Below are 20071 nucleotides of genomic sequence, written 5' to 3' on the forward strand. Positions count from 1 at the left end.
AGCTGCCGGGGGTCTATGAGTATTCCTTCTCTGGCAGATCTCGCATTTGCGACAGTAGTCCTGCACATCGCGGTATATACCAGGCCAGTAGAAATGCCGAACGATGCTCTCCGTGGTCTTCTCCTTTCCGGCATGCCCTGCCGTTAGGTGAGCATGCGCGAAAAACAGCACCTGCTCTCTAAAGGACAGCGGGACCAGTAGCTGTAGGTCTGTCCCCTCTGCTGCTTCTCGGTATAGAAGGTCTTTTCGTATCAGGAATCTAGGAAAGCGGGGTGTGGGATCATCTGTTGCTGTTTGGGCCGCCTCCCAGGCATTATATAACGTCCTGTCTTCTGACTGTGCGAAGCGAAAACTGCGGTCAAGGACCCAGGGTTCAGAGGTGACCAAAGCGGACTGGGAATTCGTCTCTGACAAGGGGTCTGACAGGATTCTTCGGAATAAATTCAAAAAGTCAGGGTTGTCTACGCCTAGGATCATGTCCTCAGGGAGAGACGGCATTACCCCCACTTTCACGTTACAGACCGGTAGGCCTTTCGGACACACGGATACGTGGGCAACGGGGTACGGTTTGATGTCCCCGTGTACACAACGTATGTGAACCATCGTATCAGGTACTAACTGGGTGGGGAGAATAAACCTTTCCTGTACTACCGACTGTCTGCACCCCGAGTCTAGGAGGGCCTTCATGGGAAGTCTGTTCAGGGTTATACCGACTGTCTGCACCCCGAGTCTAGGAGGGCCTTCATGGGAAGTCCGTTCAGGGTTATACTCACGTAAAAAGAGGTTCCCAATTCAGCGGAGTACAGGACTGTCTTCGGTAGATAGCCCACCTCCATGGGCTCTTCGGTCTGTCTTTTCCGAGGACAGTGGCGGGCGATGTGGCCCCACTCGCCACAGTCGAAACACTGCGGCCCACGTTGCACGGGGACCTCCATCCGAGGCAGTCGTGGTCTGAAAGGTTCGGGTGCAGGTCGGGTTTTTCTCTCGGTTTTGCAAGGAGGTGGAGGTCTGTTGTTTTTCTCCTGTTCCCACCCCATGCTTCTAGGCTGGGCTCTGGCATAAGTGGCGGCCATTTCAATGGCTTGTTCCACTGTGAGTCCCGAGTGTTGCCTCAGCCACCTCTGGGTTCCGTAAGGTAGCGCCTCCATAAACTGTTCTATATATATCCGGGCCAGTACTTCTTCTTTGGTGCTGCTTTCGGGCTTTAGCCATTTATCCGCCATCATTTTTAGGCGAAAGAAAAGGGTTTTGGGGTTTTCGCCGGGGATCCCCTTCTCTTTGCGGAACCGGACCCGGTAAGCCTCCGAGTCAAACCCTAAGTGATCTAGTATGACGTTCTTGATCAACGCATAAGGGGCGTTCCCAGTAGGATTCGCGACCTGGTAAGCGAACTGGGCCTCTCCAGTCAGCAACGGTGCCAGGAAGAAGGGCCACTTCTCTTCTGGCCATCCCAGCGCTCGGGCTGCTCGCTCAAAATTCATCATGAACGCGTCGGGGTCCTCTCCTTGGACGTACTTCTGTAGCGCTATTCCGGTGGGGCTGGGAACGTGGGCTCTGCTTTCCAGGGGTCCTACACCACTTGAGGGCGTCGTGACTTTCATCATGTTTTCCATCTGGGCTGATATGGTAGCCTTGAACATGTCCCGGTCTGCCTGGGCTGATGTCATCTGCCTCTCTACTGCCCATTCCAGCTTCTCCTGCCCTTTGATGATATGTTGCATTAGGGCGTCCATCTCGGATTCGCAGACGGACTGGGATGTTGATCCCACTTCTGACACCACTTGTAAGGGGGCAGGGTCAGGGGGTGTGGTATCAAGTGAAACTGAGTCAGGGAATAGGGCTCTTAAAGAAGGTTTTATTTTAAGATATGCTTTCCTTCTTTTGTTAGTCTCTCTTAGTTTAGCAAATTCACTGGACTCCGTTTTGACTCTCCGGGGGAACGCTGAGTACTCCAGGCTGAGGCTGTCTTCGCCGGGGAACTGGCTCGCTCTGTCTGGTCTTGCCGGTGTAAAGGGCTGGCTCCACTGGTTCGCTGGCCGTTCTCCGACCGGACCCAAAAGGAAGACAGGAGAAAGCGGAAGTCAAAGGGACGTTGCAAACAAGAGTAACAGGGGCCGGGGGTGAGGGAAACCAAGTGTGCCGGTATATACAGGGCCTGCAGTGCTCGTGAAGGGAAAGGGACACAGAGGCTTTAGACTATATACAATGGCTACAGGGTCTCGGGCTGTCCGTTACGTCCCACCCAGCCTGCTACTTTGCCCCGTACCTTGTGTAGCCACGTTCCTCCCGTGGGACCGTGGCAGGGCGGGTCGCGGAATCGGTGGCCTCCTGGCTTGATGGTCTCAGCTGGGCTCCGCTCGTCGTCGTCCTCCTCGAATCTGCTGCTCGTCGGTTCTCCTCTTCGTCTCCACTCCAGTACTCCGTCCACCTCCTGGGAATCGCCGTCCGTCGTCTTGGAGTCTCTTCCGGCTTTTAGCCCCGCGTCGTCATCAGGGGGCGGGGCCATGGGTCTCCGTGTTCCAAAGTTAAAGGGACCCTGCACCTTTCCCTCCTGGTCGTACCACACCGTTTCTGCCTCCGTGGAAAGCCAGTTCTCAGGATCGGTGTCGGTAGTCTGTGCATGAGGAACAGAAAGGGGCGTCAAAGGTAAGGCGGACCACCAGTCCGTAGTAACCCCCTGTTCCATGTCGGGGGCCCCCACCGCCCCGTCACACCTATATAGGCACCGTGCAAGTCACTTGGGTGCGGACAACACTGACGACTCCACACAGAGCCAAACGCTGCCACCTACCGGCATGCAGGGGTATCGCTCATGAAAAATTTCCAGATCCTATATGACGCCTAGGGATAACTCTAAAGTAAGGAATCTGTGACTGCAAGTCTCTATCAGATATTGCCTATTTCATAAACTATGACTCTGGAGGGAGCTGCCCACTGCAGCAGTGACCAAAAAATAATTTCAGAGACAGAAAGCAAATTGTTAGACACTCATACTGTGAAATAAACAGGAAGAAAAAAGAAAATCAATATTAAGGAACATTTCTATGTCAAGAGGCCAGGCAAAAAAAGTTAAGTATACACTTAGGTCACGATCAATGGGGTGTGATCTCGGCGAGAACAAATAATTTTGCATCATCCGAAACAAGAAAGCATCATACGACACAAGGAAGCCTCATACAAATTCCTCTAGAGATGGGACTATATCCCACACTGTATTCACTTTTTTGATAGAATCTGTTGTGCTACATGGTGGAGCGGTGTGGGTGGGAAAGTAAACTCTCTCACATCCTGTAGCCCTGCTACAAAATGATCCAGTGTTGGAGAGAAGTGTTACGGACCATCAGGGATGCTGCAGGTGCAAACTTGGCATCTTGCCACAAGGCAATTTTGTTGAGGAATCCATCATAAATGGATTATCATTTGTACTCCCTCCTGTAAGGGCAAGTACTCCCACATGCTGTTGGCAGCAAAAGAGGCGCTCTTAGCAGTGGTAGCACAACGAGAACACCATTTGGAGAGGCTTGGCTGGAAAAACACTGGTGGATACTAGGGATGTAGAAACCGATCAAGACTGCACAAGGGAAGGATCAAGGCTGTAGAAAGCAATTTTTTACTTCTCGCTCAATTGAAAATAGAGACCTCCAATGCCCAGAATGACTAAGGATGCTGAATATAATACAGAGCTTCTCATTATACAAGGGCAAGACAATAATCCCTAGTTAGAAGTTCAAGATAAGGATAAGTATTTGGTGATGACATTTTAGTGGAAGAGATTCTCACAAACTTGTAACGACGAATTAGTGATGAGGACAAAGCCTGGAATAGATAACAAGGGACGATCACACGTTACTTTTTTTAGTATTTTTAATATAGGTGGTATTATCAATCTATATGTTGTAAAGCCTAATAAAGTATATTTGAACTTTAAAAAGGAGGATTTTTCATTTGTTTTAAATACATTTAAATAACTCTACAAAGCCAAATATGTCTAGGACAGTGGCAGCTCCTCAGCAATGGTGGAGGAACGTTGCTCCATTGCCTGGCTCAGAGCCAGCAAAAGTCAAATAAAACGATGTTCTTGCATCGTTTTATTTTACATTTGGACTTAGCCAGCGGTGTTGGGTGGGGTAGGGCTGAGGCAAGTAGAGGGGAGGAGGAGGAGTGCTACATGCACTCAATTACCTAAGTGCGCATATGTGTTTTGGCTGGCCGTCTCAGGCTGACCAAAATACACATGCGCACTTAGGCATTCTCCAGCCCAGCTGCATTGATCAGACGGCTGGAGAAACCCCACAGACTCCCTGGTCTGAGCAGGGCGTCTCTCCTGCCTGCTCAGACCAATCCTTGTGCTGCTCTCTACACGGCGACTGGATGGGAGTCCGTCCAAGGGGTTGCTGGGAGCTCACCCAGGAAGAGGGGGAGAAGCGGCGCAACGTTGGTGGCGACCGGCGGCTGAAGGGATCTTTTATTTGTATTGTATTCCCAACACCCCACCCCACACAATGCCTCCTGCGTGATCCCACCACCATTTGCTTATGGCAGCCTCCACTGACTAAGCCAGAGAGTTAGGGACTTAAAAATGGCTCCAAGTTGGATTTATAGTTTATAGACCAGCTACTGCCAATCAACAAAATTCAGGAGCACATCTGCAGCACATGTTTCTTAAATGTTATATCAGAACTTAGCAGGTATTTGAAAATAGATTTCATTAATCTGAGCTTGTCGAAATAGATCCAGGTGTGTGTGAATTGCAGTGCATTATTACTGTTAATTGTGCTAATGTGTAGAATACCTAAAAATGACATAATACATGATGCATTTCCAGTAATATGAGATGCATTTTGAGAAAGTAGGCTCGATTTAATGCTGATAACAGAAGAATTATACATATAGTCAGTGGTTAATTTGTAAAACAAAAAAATAATAATAAGTACCAGGGCTCTCGTCAGGAGGCCACTGCAGCTTGCACCATACATGCCCTTGCTATACTGCCAATGATAGCAACACAAGTTCTATACATCGCACTCTCACAAGTGTGACAATTTAGACTATTTCAGTCCCTCAAAGCTATAAGAATGGCTTGGGTGACAGGTAATCGTTATTTTTTAATGTATATTTAATCAATACATAACTGTTGTTGAAATCAATTATGAAATAATGAAATAGCCAGACAGCGCCAACTTGTGTCAGACTGTCACAATCGCTGGTGTTATTAATCAAGTGCTTGTGCTGAGCACCAGAAATCATTGGCTCAAATTAAGCACAGTATACAGTTCTGAAATGTTGCAACGCTTCAACATTATTTGGTATTGTATTCACTTGCTTTGTATAGCAAGCGGTAGTACAGATTCGTTTCCATTGTAAAACACTGCAAACAACAAATGTCACAATTAACCACCTCAAAGGTCCTCCATTTTTAGGTCGAGCCTAGAGCCACCGCACAGGCGCTTCTCTGTGAGACTTTTTGTAGAGGAGTAGAGAATAGAGGCCCCACCCACTCTTGGCCCATATTTTCCATTTGCTTGTGTCATTGTCCATCCTAAATGCTGGCTTCTGATTCATCAATAGGCTTGTTAGTCCCTCATTAGTACCGCCTCGTCTTCATTTATCACCTCCCTTGGCGATTGGCCCCTTTACTTCGGTTGTTACACAGTACATGTTATTTAGACTGTGAGCACTATTTTCTTTAATGAGGTTCTCCTACTGCAGGCACAAGATGCTTTGGAGCCTTCTTTACTCCCCCACTCCCTCCCTTTGTCGTGCCTTCTTCCCCCCTGCCCACCCTTTGTCCGTGCCTTCTCGCCCCCGGCCCGCTCTCCCGTTGTCCATGCCTTCTCCACCCCGCCCTCACTCCTGTTGTGCTTGCCTTCTCCCGCCCGCCCTCCCGTTGTCCGTGATGCCTCCCATTTGCAATGCAATAGGTCTCGCGTAAATGCGAGACCTATTGCATTGCAAATGCTTGTTTAACTAGGACGAAACAAAGGATGCAGTGAATTCAAACGTGAGCTCTTGAGGTTCCACACACTCTGATCTGAACTTCCTAGTTAGGGACCAGACAGACAGTGCACTCTTTGCCTCGCCCATTAACGGGTGGGTTAGAGCCAGTCTGGCTTGTTTCAGTACAGTGGTTGCTGCAGTGGCTCCAGAGATTTAATTTAATTTAATTGTGGGTTTATATAGCGCTAGGAATCGACTCCCGGAGGAGTATCTCCACGCTTCGACCGCTGGGGAACCCGTCCTGGCTCACCCTGAGAGATGGTCCCAGATGGGTATCTCTAAGGTGCGACCAAGCATCCCCGGTGATCTGGGAGGGCTGTTGTGAAGATGAGGCAAGCTGATGCCCAGAGTTGCCGCGTGTGGTCTCTGACTAGAGTAGGCACCGAGGCGAGAATTATCGAGTCAGCTGACCTTGGTCCACGACCCTGCCGCGTCAGGAATCGAACCCTGGTCCCGGGCCGTTCTCTGCTCACGGGTCTGCCGCCTCTAACCAGTGAGCCACACTTCTCCAATTAAATTAAATTAAATTAAATTAAATGTATAGAAAAATTAAATAACGCTACGTTTGTTTAAAAAAAAAAAAAAAAAAAAGAAGAAGAAGAAGAAGTAGTAGAAATTCCAAATCGACTTTCGAGATCTTTGGAGCATTCTAAATTAAGGTCTAAAATAAATGTTTTCCGAAAATATCTTAAGTACAGTTCCAAATAAACAAAAGACTGAAATAAAATAGGTGCTGTGGTGTATTGTAACAGTGGATGCGTTTCACTAACCATTTTACACACGTGAAATACGAGCTGCTTTCCTTTTGGATGCGTGCATTTGCGGGAGTCGAGGTTGGGAGATGTTCAGTCGACTTTTCCAAAGCACAAATAAGCTAACAAAACAGGATCTAAGGTTGAGTACCATTTAAGTACTCATTTTCAAGGAACGTTCCATCTGCATTCGGCTCCTAACGGAATTTACCAGCAAATCCAGAATTGGAAATGTATGTTATGTGAAAATACCGCACTCGTGAATTTTGTTTACTTGCATAACTCACCAGGAAAACCCTGAAAAAATGTGGACGTGGAAAAACAGCCAGATATGACAATAAAAGTGGGACTCGGTGCAGAAAGCCCACGGATTGCGCCACTTGGTTAGTGAAAAACCTGTAATAGTACAGAACTCGCCCACCGCAGAATTCCCATAGCAGGTAGTGTGGGTAAGTGTAAGCTAAGGTTGTTTGCCTTGGAGACATGAACCGAGGGCCATAGCGTGAAAATATCCCCAAGGTTACAGACTTCAGCCTACAGGCGTTTTCCTGATATCAGAAGGTGACGGGGTAGGGTTGTATTACAGAATAAATAAGAAAAAAATGTTAAAAGACGACGAGGTTATGGAAGAGGGGAACACACAGAAGGAAGCAGAAGCCAAGGATAAACTGGAGCACGTGACGCCTGATGAACAAGGCTTCCGCGGATCTGCGTCATGGTTGGCACTTCGGGCATGCGTCTTGGCTGTGCCCTTAACGCCCAAGCATTCTGGATGCGTAACAAGATGACAGATTGTGCCACTGCGGGTGACCCCCACATAACTACTATTCGTGGATGGCTTTGATCTTCGCAGAACATCAAAGGGTAACAAGAGCGGTCTTCTTGGCTCATCTTTCACTGGACAGAAGGCTATTTTGATGCAGTGTAACTGTGAGGCCAGCAACAACGGCAGCACAACGCCATGACGGAGACGCATACAAGCGCGTCAACTGTGATATGATGATGCTTCCGCTGTGCACCACCTAGGGAAGGAGTCCCGAATTATACACATTTCACCCAATAAAGAATACACCATTTCATGCATAGGAGCAGGAAAAGGATGACGGCCATCTTACACTTACAAGTGCACTACACGCCATCAGGGTTTGTAACACAACCTATGGATTTAGCAACAATGTCCATGGTGTTAATATGTTGACTTGCAGCACCGTTCCTAAGGGGGAACTCGGCCGTGTGCTACAGGAGCGCAGTCCAAGCGCCAACACATTCTTCAGGCCCCCTATAATCGTAGTCACTGTGCGCCAGTCAGTCCATTGTACCTCGAGGCTTTGGGCAGTGGCAAAAAACGTAAAGGCAGTATCCAGTCCAAGCATGTAAACAGATGGAGATTAACTACAGCTAAGGGTAGGAAACTGAGGTACACCCCACAAGGTGGTGGGGGCTTATGGAAATGGGACTGATTCTTATTGTGAAAAGTGGGGAAATAGGGGGGGGGAAAGATTAGCAAGAGCAAATGCCCTACATTACGTGCTCCTATTTAGAAATGCACACTTGTTACAGTTCCGAATGCATAAGTATTTACGTATGCAATTACTCCCTCACAGCTCTCACTCTCGCAGCTTCCCAAGGGTCCTTCCGGAATTATTTGTATATTCCGAGAAAGTCACTAAGGTGCTTAAAATCAGGGGTAACCACCTGGGGGCCAATTTCGAATTTACTTAGTGAATCAGGATGATACTGTTCAGGTGCACAACTTTCTCATATTATAGTATCAACTGCACACTTTAGTGAGAGAATAAATGTTTTATTGAGCCTTACTATCTCAAAGAAGTGTGAATGTTTTAATCAAGACTGCAAATCACTGCATCGTAAAAGCTAAATAAGATCACACAATTCCCGAGCAGCCGCGAAAGTTAAATTGTACGCGATCAAGGAATAGAGCATCGCCAGAACACGAATGTTGCGTTGATGTGTACAATCTCACTATTCTTCCTTTTAGCCATGTGCCCTAGCATGTTATTATAAAGTATGAAGCTACATGTGAAGCCGAAGCCACCTCTGAATCTCATCAATGTGTTCAACAGCAGAACACAATCACAGCACAAACGAGACATGGGCCTGCACAATCTCACAAGAGCGCCCGCAAGTGACGCGTCCTCCTGTCACGTGGCATGCGCACCCTGAGAACGGTCATCAGGAATGCCAGTTGATCACTAATGAAACCACGCAACCTTGCATCAAGAAAGGTGAGCTCTTGTGCAGAACCACACTACAGTATGGATTCAACAACCTCATGGACATTGATTCTCACTGCTCAAAAGCACAACCTCACAAAAGTATCCACACTTACTTTACAGTACACAACATCTCTTTAGTAGGAATGCTGATGTCGAAGGGAGCAGTCACTTACCGTTTTGAATATGACCTATGACGTCGTTAGCTCTTCTGCGCTCTTTCACAAGGGAGCCAGCCGACTCCCGTCCATCTAGCACCTTCCTCCAACCTTAATAGTGCCAGCTCCAAGCCTCATCACAGTGTCACGTGCTGTGCAACCACCGACCCTTCTTTGCATTAAACATCCATTTGTCTTTACTTGCTTTCACTCCCGCTTGCTTCTCCTCAATGCGTTCACTGTGGTACCAAGATATTGCTGCCAGAAGGTCACCCGTTTCAATTTCATCAACGAAAATATTGCCCCATAGGAGCTCATATAAAACGCAATGGGATAATCATTTTTAAACTACTTTGACACCATAGTTGTGTTAATATTTCATTGTATGATATTCCGACCTACAACCCTCCTGGCCACCCTTATTGGTCATTACGGTTCAGATTTAGAAAAAAGCCAGAGGTCTCTGCCAGTGAGTGCCTAGAACGTGTAGGTCTGTCCAACTTTTACCCAAGTCAAAAAACCGCTCACCACACCAAAGGTAAATCTTAATTCTTTTCAGTTTCAAAGTCACTGCCTGCTTGTCTGTGTGTGGATAGTTTACTTGCACTGCATTACACTGGAAGTTGCAAGGTCACAAATGCTGTGAAATTTAACAGCTGATGTTCTCCTTTTTTTTCACATGGAAAATAATTGTCTTTATGGAAACCTCCATTTCCCAACAGCTGCTAGACAAATTGTTCCCACACTTACTTCACCACTTACGATTTATCTAGATGTAAGTGTAAGTCTGGAAGTGAACATAACATTAGGAAAGACATTGCAAATGTTTGTGGCTGCCCACGAAGTTACAATTGTGTCTGTGTCTACACAATTTGTATTGTCCACTCGTCTGACATCTCCCAGGTCCCATGCCTAGCGGTCACTTTTGACTGCTGAAAAATCAGAACGTCAGAGGGCGGTTCCACAGTCTTCATTGTCCCTGGCACACGCCAACACCTGCAGCACCTCAATCAGTGTCCACATCGTAGGTGTTGCTGCGACGTTTTCTGCCCTCAAGTTGTACTGTGCAGAAAGATGTTTTGCGAAGGAGGGCCCTAGTCAAATAGCCTACAGACCATGTCGATGTCGCTGTTTTCATAGGACGTTTGAGACAATATTTGTAATAAAGACCTATGCTTTTCTAGGATTCTATAGTACAGGGAGTTCACAGTTACATGTACATTTTGTGTCGACTTAAACCTGAATCCACAATCATGCATTAGCGTTCTGACAGGGAAGAAACTTTAGTCAAACATACTAAACTCCATTGCTGTTGAAACAATTGTCCGGAAAGCACAATCCATTTTGTATTTTCTGTCTGTTTTCACATTTTTTTTAAACATTGTCTGATTAAAACGTACATTATATCTCACTTGATAGTGGAAGAATACACTGAGCTGTACTGTGGATGAATTCTGATATAAGAGAGAACATACAAGTGCGGTTATGCCGCGCATAAGAGTGGTGCGACAGAAATAGTACTATCAAAGACTTTTTAACATTTCATGGTGAAAATTTCTAGTAGTGCTAATATTGTTTGCTATAGGTGAGAAAAAATATCCAAGTCACAAAAGAGATTAATTACTCACACAATCTGCAACTCTGTTCCAATCGTGTGGTTATTTGACTTGTAATGCATATTGAATATCTTTGTTTTGTTTAAATGGCTACCCAGACAAGCACCTGAACACGAAGACAAATATTTATTTTTCTCATAGGTCATTGTGCTTCAATTCATAGTGGGATTTATAATTTTTTTAAACTGTATTTTTAATGTTCTTTTTTTAGAGCTATTGACCATATTCACTCATCTGCTTTCTACGCTTCAGGTAATCAAAATATAAATGAAAAAATAAAAAAAAAGAGAGTGATTAGCCACAAGAACAGAACTTGAAGAACATTCCTAAAAAACGAATAAGGATAAAGAACAGATGGCAGAAATATTATACACAATCAAATACCTACAATCCTATGTACAAATCCGCTTGTTAAGTTTCTGTTGACACAATTTACTAAAAAATGTGCAGTGCCAGTGTTAATTGCCCCAAGATGTGAAAGCTGATCCGCATCTGCTCTGGTTTCTAAGTAACTGACTTTTCGGCTTAACCTATAAAAGTTGACCTTGACCACTAGGGTGATCCGGGCATTCACCTTGAAATGTATGGCTCAAGTCACGAACGATTACCAAATCACAAACCTTAAACAAATGAGCGGGACTTCTGTGTAATGAAATATGACATAACTAAAACCGAAGCCCGAGGAGGGCAGAACAAACACCCAGACATTTAAAGCAATATAGGGCAACCTGAGCACACTGCCATGAAGGCAATTCTAGAGTCAGTGAATTTAGGAAGGATATGGGCAAGCTACCACTTAATTAAAAAATAGGTCTCACAAGTACCTTCCTAGCCTTTGAACTTTCTTACTGCATGGTTCCACCTGTGAAACGTGTACCAATGTCATGCAAGAACGGATGCCTTCTGAGCCTGCGCCCGCCCAAGCTGCAAGGCACACGACATCTGCATATGTGGTGAAGATTTAAGGAACTCTCTCAATATGCAAATACTGAATACAGTTCCCAAGTAATATCCATCAGAGGGGCATGTGCGTGTGGTTATACGTCCACTGTGGGGCTGTCTGCATTACTTACCTTTGAGGAACAGGCTCCTTTTTGATTGGCTGCCATTTTTGATGGATTTAACCCAGATCTCTTGACTGGGGTGAATGTTTTGATTTGTTCTGCATTCCGTCCATCAATTGTGTGTCTTTTGCCATTTTTTAAGGCATACTGTACACATTATCTATTCTGACAGACATATCAGCTTGTGGAGGCTGTGGCATTGGAGGACTAAGTGGCTTCCAGTTCATATGTGGGTCACCAGAAGCAGTACAGGATATTGACCCTTGGTAAGCAAGTCAATATCAGTAGGCAACGTTTTGCGGCTCATCCCGCCTATACGTGTTTGTTCAACAGCTGCCATCTCCACGCTTTGTTTTTATTTTATTTTCAGTTCACCATGGGTTTCTCCAATTTTGTGGTTGGCCTGAGTAGGTCTCCCCTGGCACTCTACTTCCGTATGCTCTCTGAGGCAGTCTGTCTGCTGTCTCCCCTTCATTTGGATTCCCTTTTTTTTGTTTCTTTGGTCCTGCAGCAACGTCTTTTGCCTGCTTCTGCAGTGGTTCTAATATGCCACTTCGGGTGTCGGATGCTCCGCCTGAAGCAAGCAGGCAAGTTGCATGTTCTATTACTCGTATCACCATTGGTTACATTTCGGCTTCTAGGACTGTGGTCGTCAGAACTGTATTCCTGCTTATAGCATGATGTCCTTGCTGCCTACTAGTCACCTGTCTAACTTGCTCTGAATACCTGGAAGGTTGAGCCTTCAATTGTTTCTCTTACCCTTCCTCCTTCTCCCAATAAGGTACTCCCTTAGTCTATATTATACCCAGTGGTTGGGGAGTGTAAATGGCAGGGAGAGGGGCAGATTGTCGTTTTTCTCACCTGGCCTCTACTACCCAACAAGTACACTCTGCTTGCTCACTTAAAATTTTCAATTTACTTAAAGGTGGAAAAAATGCCTCTTGCTGGTGTTTGGTCCAACTCTGTCAAATGGGTTGGTAGTTTCAATTGGAACCCTAATACTTTGTCAAAGATAGAACCAGTCTGAAAATCCTTTCCTCACATTTCTGCCGACAGTCGCCCTGAAAATGGAAACTTGTTGAAGGGGATCTGTAGAGAAGAGCACACAGGCGAATCAGATTAATTCAGCCATTGTTGACACACACCGTTTCCAGGCTACATGAAACCATTACAACTCTTCCTATGGCCAACATTTTGAGTGCTTTGACAATCACCTTACAAGCATGCCAGCAGTTCCCTAGCACATTTCGTGGACTGGTTTCGTCACTCCGCTGCCTGCCTTGACCCACACAGCACGCCCCAAGCGGCAAGCGCGTGGAACTGTACCCGAAGAGATGTAAGCTGATGGGGTGTGATTTTGGTTAAAAGATGGATTCCCACTGTGGAAGCAAAAAGGATGGAATCTGGAGGGGGCTCTGGCTAAGTGCTTGTGGTTAAGGTAGGGAGCTAAGGAGAGGGAGGCTTAGGCTTGTGCAGCAGAAATTATCTTCTGTTTCTGCCAGAATAGGTCGTAAGGCCCGCTACTAGTGAACCGGAGAGAAGAGGGGGGTTGAAATGCTAATATCGGTTCTGCGGACCTGTATTTACATGTAAATGTGATGACATCGATACTTTTTTATGTGCCATTCGTATATACATCAGTTAATTTGCATTACACATTCAAAGTGCTTTTTTAAATTCTTGTGTTTATTGGTAATTCAAATGACACTGTGCTTCATTAGAAATAGAAGAAAGTCAAGCTTGCGACATCAGTGATGCTCTGGTGCCAGCTGACCTCAGTTGCACATAACCTTCCTGGGATCCAGAGTTTCAGCCACTCGGGAAGCTGCAATTGTAGCAGAGCTTTAAGGAGAAAGGACATTCCCTGGCTAAGAGTAGAAAAGCTCAGTGGAGGCAGAAAAATTGCAGAGCAGTTCACCAGCCCCCACCGTGAGATGCAGACAAACAGATACTGTTGCTATGTTAATATCCATGTCCTCTGAGCAGGCTGCACCTCATTGTGATACAAAAACACTGGTCCTAGACTTTAATCTGACAAGATATAAATCAAAAGTTCATATTTGGCATATCAATAAATTGATGAGCTTCTGAGAAATGATTTAGGCTCACAGTACTCATTACATTATTCAAAAATAAACAAAAGAAAAGAGTGCAACAAAACATGACCTCATCCACCATGCATTTTATTTTCATGTCAATTGGTGAGAGAGGGTCAATAACATTCTGACAGTAGGAGCTTAAGTCAAAGGAGGTTGCTCCAGAGGGAGCGTGCATCAAGGAAGGGTGCTCAAGTGAGAAGGTGGTGAAAGGAATTCAGTTAGGTGACATGGGAAGCTTTATACATTTAGAATTTGGACCGGTTGTAAATCACCGGCCTACTAGGCCTGGCCACAATCACAGTATATACATTCAGTTTTTGAACAATTTCAGTTGCATAGAGTATTATTGTCATGTGGCGCGATGGAGGTGTATATGGGGTCCAGGCCCATTCAGGGGCGTCAACGTTTCGACCCAACTTTTGGCCTTGTGGGTAATTAAAGCCTCGACCTTGCAGGTCGTCTTCAGGACTGGGGTGGGTGAAGGGGGGCAACGTGAGTAGGTATGTGGCCTAGTCACAACCCACCAAGCTCTGCGGGATGTAGAAGCCAGTGAATGGCAATATGGTGCAGCCTTCTAGGTGGTTCCGCCTGTCATTGCGCGTGAACAAGAGCTTAAAAGTAGCTCACTCGGTGTAAATCCAAAAATTATTGGTGGATAAACGGCCCGGCGTATTTCCTCAATTAATGAAAAGCTTAACAGCGCTGCACCACCAGCCGTCCGTGTTCCGCCTCTACTTCTGGAAACTCCAGTTTTCAGACGTACCCAGGTCTAAGACCACGATTGGGTAACCCCATTTTTGAAATGGACACCTCATTGTGAGCTCTGGAAGCCTGGGAGTAGGCACCAACTTTTGCTGAGATCCCACATAGGACCTATGGTTTCACCTGAAGTGCACAGTGCTTGACCCCTACTTGCCGGAGCCGGCATGGGGGAGATGTGGGAAGGCTGATGACAGGAGCGGAAGAAGGAGTAAATCATAAGACACAGGAGTCTATTTTACCTGCAACATTACAGCTTCAAGCAAGGTTGAAGGCCACTTCTCACCTTTCAGAGCACACAGACCCAGAGGCAAAGATAAACCAATCAGCATCATGTAGATCACGAACTGGAGATGCACTTTCAGTATCTGTGAAAGAGGATACTTCTGGGTCACCGTTTACATGAGTCATCATGACCCGGTCCACAATTAGGGTCAGACAAGAGAAAGGGCAAGTCAGAGGCTCTCCACGTGCCCTCTTCTTCTGATGCAAGGATTTAGGCAATAAATAGTTAAAGTCAGAAATGGCCACGAGGGAAGACATTTTAGGTAAAATCAATTTGGACCTAAGGCAATTATACTTCTTTTTGCTGTAAACTTCGGAATCAAAATAAACATTTATTCGACTTATTTTAACTCCTTTTATATTTAACTATTTTAAGTCAAAATGTTTTTCAGGAATCAAACATCAACAGATGTAATAAAAAAAGAAATTTGCACACAGAATGCTCATCAGTATATGCAAGATATTGGCAATGTTAGGAGAACATTTTTTACAAATAAGCTACAGGAAGTAACAGGTGCCTAGATTATCCCACAAACAGGCTGTTAGAATATTGGGAACATGTGCAGGCACACTTGAGAGTAGTTGTATAAGCCAGACCTAGGGTACTCCCACTACCGAAACCCAAGCCGCCTAAACACAACGTCTTGAACAACTATAAATAAGGCCACAGAGGAAGGTGTCTAGAATCCAAACTAAAATATTTGTTGGAAATCCCATCAGCTCTCCCTCACAGTCTAAAAGATATAACGGAGTGCTTGCTACCTGTCCATCCAAAGCATCGCGCCTTCAAGTCAGTGGTATGAGACGCTAAATAAATGCAACTACAAATCGATGCAAATCCGCTTTTTTTTAAATTACAAATCACTCTTTCTTTAAAAGGGTTGCTCAAGATGTATTTACCAGCCTTTCTGAGCCTTAACTCATTTTCCCTCTAAGGATTTCTATAGTTATTTCCTAACTGCTCCGGGTGGATGTTGACAAACACTGGCACGGGGGAACTTGTAAGAACTGTGAGGAATAATTACCAAGACGTTCAGCAAAAAGGGAAACCGGGTGGGCGCTCTAAGTTTACTCTAGATTTACACTGAATGGAGTTAAAGTGAAGCACCAGACTGAAAAGTATTGTTTCTCAAATCCAATTGATTGAAGGAAATCTCCTTAATTATGTGTGAGCGCTCAGTTTATGTCTTCCTTTCAGACAGACGGTAAATATACAACAATAGCCCCAGGATTTAATGCCAAGTGGAATTTAAAGTTTAAAAGTAAACTATAGTAATTTAAGTCAGAAACAAAATCATGCAATGTGAACAGTGCTTAATTTGAGCCCTTGGGGGGCACCGGCGCGTATCTTTGGGGAGCGGCACTTTTTGTGCATCAGAAGTAACTGAGCACTTTAGCAGCCCCAGCAAGGCATATGCATTTTCAATCTACACGTGCCCAGGGCTAGCCTCACTGTTCAACAACCTTTGAAAGGAAGAAGCCGATGGGCCCAAACAACCACACTCTTTCCAAACACACACCATAGTGGCAAGAAACACTGCGTCTCCATTCCTGACTGGTCCTCTTCATGATGCACAGACCTGACTGCCTCACTCCATTTGTAGCAGACTTGTGAGCAACATCAGGCGATGCCTTCTCTGATTAGCCCAGCCTGTAAAAAAAAAAAAAAAGACCATAGAAAACAGAAGAGTATCCGTTTCAAGGTTCCCAGCAAGGTTCAGATGTTTTTTTTACCCCGGTTGCCTCTCTGCTTTGAGCCATATTTAGTACATATGTTGTTTAGTATTCAACAAGTCTTTTCAACCACGTCAACGCACTTTGGCACAACATATTTGGATTATCAGTGAGCAGGCAAGCAAGTTAGATTTATTGTTCTGACCATACACCCAGTTAGGAGGGCTACCTGCTTCTCAAAATGCATTTTGTCGTATTTTATCTAAGGGAGAGGATGTGGCATTATGGCTAGAGATACAGACTTTGGAACTCGGAAACCAGGTTAAAGTATTGAGATTAGCTCAACATCCTGTGGTTCTGGGCAAATCACTTAGGGCATATTATCCTAGTGTTGCATCGCTTTTCCACTGCAAACCGGGGTGCAGAAGTGACACAACCCTTAAGTTTGACTTATCAAGCCACACAAGGCCCTCTTGCTTGGAAAATTCAAAGTAACACAACACTGCACAACACTGCTTTACTCAGCCCTGCGAAGGTGTTCCGTGTGTAGCATGGGTATTCCCACGCATCCACCCATTGATTCGGAAGCATTCTCAGATTTACCAACACTGGTAGACCTGGAAATGAGTCACAATGCTGCGCCTTCGCAGGGGAGATGTAACAAAATGAAATATCTTTATTTCTTCTCATTACTTCCTCTCTTGTATGTGTGCTGCATTTTGCAGAGCACAGAAAGAGGAAAATGCCTTAGGGGATTGTTTTTGTGCCGGAAGGTGTTCCTTCCTGCACAAAAACAATCCTGCCTACAACGCAGGCCCCCTTACACCATGGTGTAAGGGTGCCTGCATGGTGCTAGGTAGCACATTGTGCACCAGTACTGGGAAAAGACAGGAATGTGCAGTATTATGATAAATACGGGGCAATCCTGCTTGTTCCCTGTCATGCAGTAAAGCAGGGTGACTTGCTGCGCTGCATGACTTTTTGTTAAGTATGTCCTAGTATCTTCCTGTGCCTGGAAAAAAATTAATTTGACCTTGTTTAATGTAACTGGTGCTCATGTATAGGTCTCCAATACCTTTGGGTTGAGTTCCCGCTATATAAAACTGTTAAACAAAAAAGAGTACTGTCTTTGCTTATGAAGCGCTTCCAGCATGTTCTCACACCCTAATAGAAAATAAAATTACAGGGGTTAAAATTATACCAACCCAGTAACACTCATGTTATGAATCTTCAAAGGATGAAAAGCAAATCGTGCAGAGATTCAAGACCTGACCTCCAGGATGCGTTTGGCCTTTGGCAGCAGATGCCTTGACTCCTTGGGCCACCATACATTAGGCTGTATTTGATAAAACCGCATCTGAACTTTGCATAAAAATAGCTTATTTTAATATCACTATTTCTCTTCAAAACTCTGGGATTGTACATGTTTATCGGAGCCAGCGACGTGAAGACCACAGGCAATTTGTATTGGGTTCCCGAGACCCCCCAGAAATTTAGTGTCTCCTACGCTCCCACGAACACCACAATTGTTCGCTAAAAAGTTTTACAATGCATCCTTATTTTGAGCATTAATACAGAACTTTGTTTAAATAATCAAACACGAGAGAGTATGTTTCTGTTCAGTATAACCTGCTGGTGGATCTGTTGGAACACAAAGCTACAATTCAGCCTATTGTAAGCAACATCTTGAGTATAAGATCGAGTGTGCTACACTGCTGAATGTAGACCAACATGGGACTGTTTTCGTCCTAGGTAGACATATTTACACATGGTCAGCTTTAGACATACCTAAACAGCATGTCCTATATTGGATAACTAATGGTGCAGATTCACAACAAATTATATTTCAGGTATAAAATGTATCACGTGCAAAACATTTCTCTAATTGTTAGCAATACACATAGATGAGGGCAATTCAGAAACATTTCAACCAGCCCACATACAGATTGCAGACAGTGCAAAATGCACATGTATCACCCATTCACAAATTCAAAGCTGGAAACTTGGTTATACCTAAATCCTTTGGCAAACATGCATTGGCCAACCCAGTAGGTGCGGCCATGCATACTGACTTAACCAAAATCGTTTGTTTTTATAAAGCTTCACTTTAAAAGGTTTTTAAAAAAAAATCTACTCATGTGTGCACATACAGCCAACTGTCTCTTATTAAAACATTCAAAGGTGGAAGCCCCTGTGTAGCTATATTGAGATGAGCAAGTAGCCTATTCAAAGATGATCATCGTTTTGTGTGGGCCAATGTGTGCCCATGCTTGCGGATGCAAGGACAACCAACTTGGAATGGGTTAAAAGCCCATTTACATTCATAACTGCTACAAGGACCCAGTAGTAGTGTATTAGGATCTGCCAAACTTTAATAGAAGAGAAAAAATAAAAAAAGACAAGTGGAAAACTGGATTTAAAAAATAAAAAGCACACAATGGATGGCCAATAACTCCCTGGCACTAAAAGGGACTAGTTTCCCTGGACTTTTGCCGTAACTCACAAAGGAATCAATGGCTCAATTGGATTAGACCACACTTTATGTTGTGGGTAGAAGAAGCAAAATGGGAAGGACAGTTGAACAAACCAATAGATGGTCTCCAAAATACCCTTTCTGTAAGTGTACTATATATGACGGTAAAATTAAAAGGTCTTTGTTAACACCAGACCTAAAGAAATTGGGGGTCACATCACACGTATAAACGTGAGGGACAACAGTGTAAAAGTGTTGCACTGATAGAAAAAAGAAAAATATGAGAAATTACCCCAACTTATTTACCCCAGTCCAATTTCTTACCTACACAAAGAGGAACCGGAGTAGAGTAAATAGAAAAACTATTTTCGCCTGTTGTTGCTTTTCATTCAATATTTGTAAACCGTGAAGGCCTCATGAAAGCCTCAAAGGTATACACCTTAGCCAGATTTCCTCTAAAACGAGCATTTTTTTTCTTCCTATGCAGGCATTTACACAGCATGAACCTAAACACGGAGGTAATTGTAATTGCACGTGGTATAGCGTTCCCCTTGTAAGGCACAAAGTGCACTGTTGATCGGGTAGCACGGTACACTGTAGGAGAGTTCTTGTTTGGGAGGAAATTCCATCTGCCATGTGTTTTATGGGGAAACATCTGGGTGCCGTGCTTGAGTAACCAGAGCGGTGCTCTTATTCGGTCTTGGGTTGTGGTGCTTAAAGTGTAGCGGCAGGTAAAGAGTGAGAGATGGCGCGTGGGCAATTTACTTTAGTTTACTGAGTTATTCTTCAGGTCCACGATGACACCTTTTTATTATTGTCTGGTTTGACAGCACAGCTGTCACCAGACTGGTATGTGAGCATCACTGAAAGGGCTTTAACTGCACCTACATGTTGGCAGCGAGGAGTACATTTTTTGATTGGGCAGAAGTTGTATCTCCTCAAAAAAGTGCCTGCCCTTCA

At 44.8% G+C, this 20071-nt stretch overlaps 1 protein-coding gene across 1 annotated transcript in view; it reads right to left on the reverse strand.

Annotated features, from left to right (window-relative positions):
* Positions 1–20071, reverse strand: part of LOC144769298 (collagen alpha-1(XXIII) chain-like) — an 892027-nt gene that overhangs the window by 693173 nt on the left and 178783 nt on the right. The gene's annotated exons all lie outside the window — the stretch shown is intronic.

This window comes from Lissotriton helveticus, chromosome 7 (assembly GCF_964261635.1).
Source record: "Lissotriton helveticus chromosome 7, aLisHel1.1, whole genome shotgun sequence".
Lineage (NCBI taxonomy): Eukaryota > Metazoa > Chordata > Amphibia > Caudata > Salamandridae > Lissotriton > Lissotriton helveticus.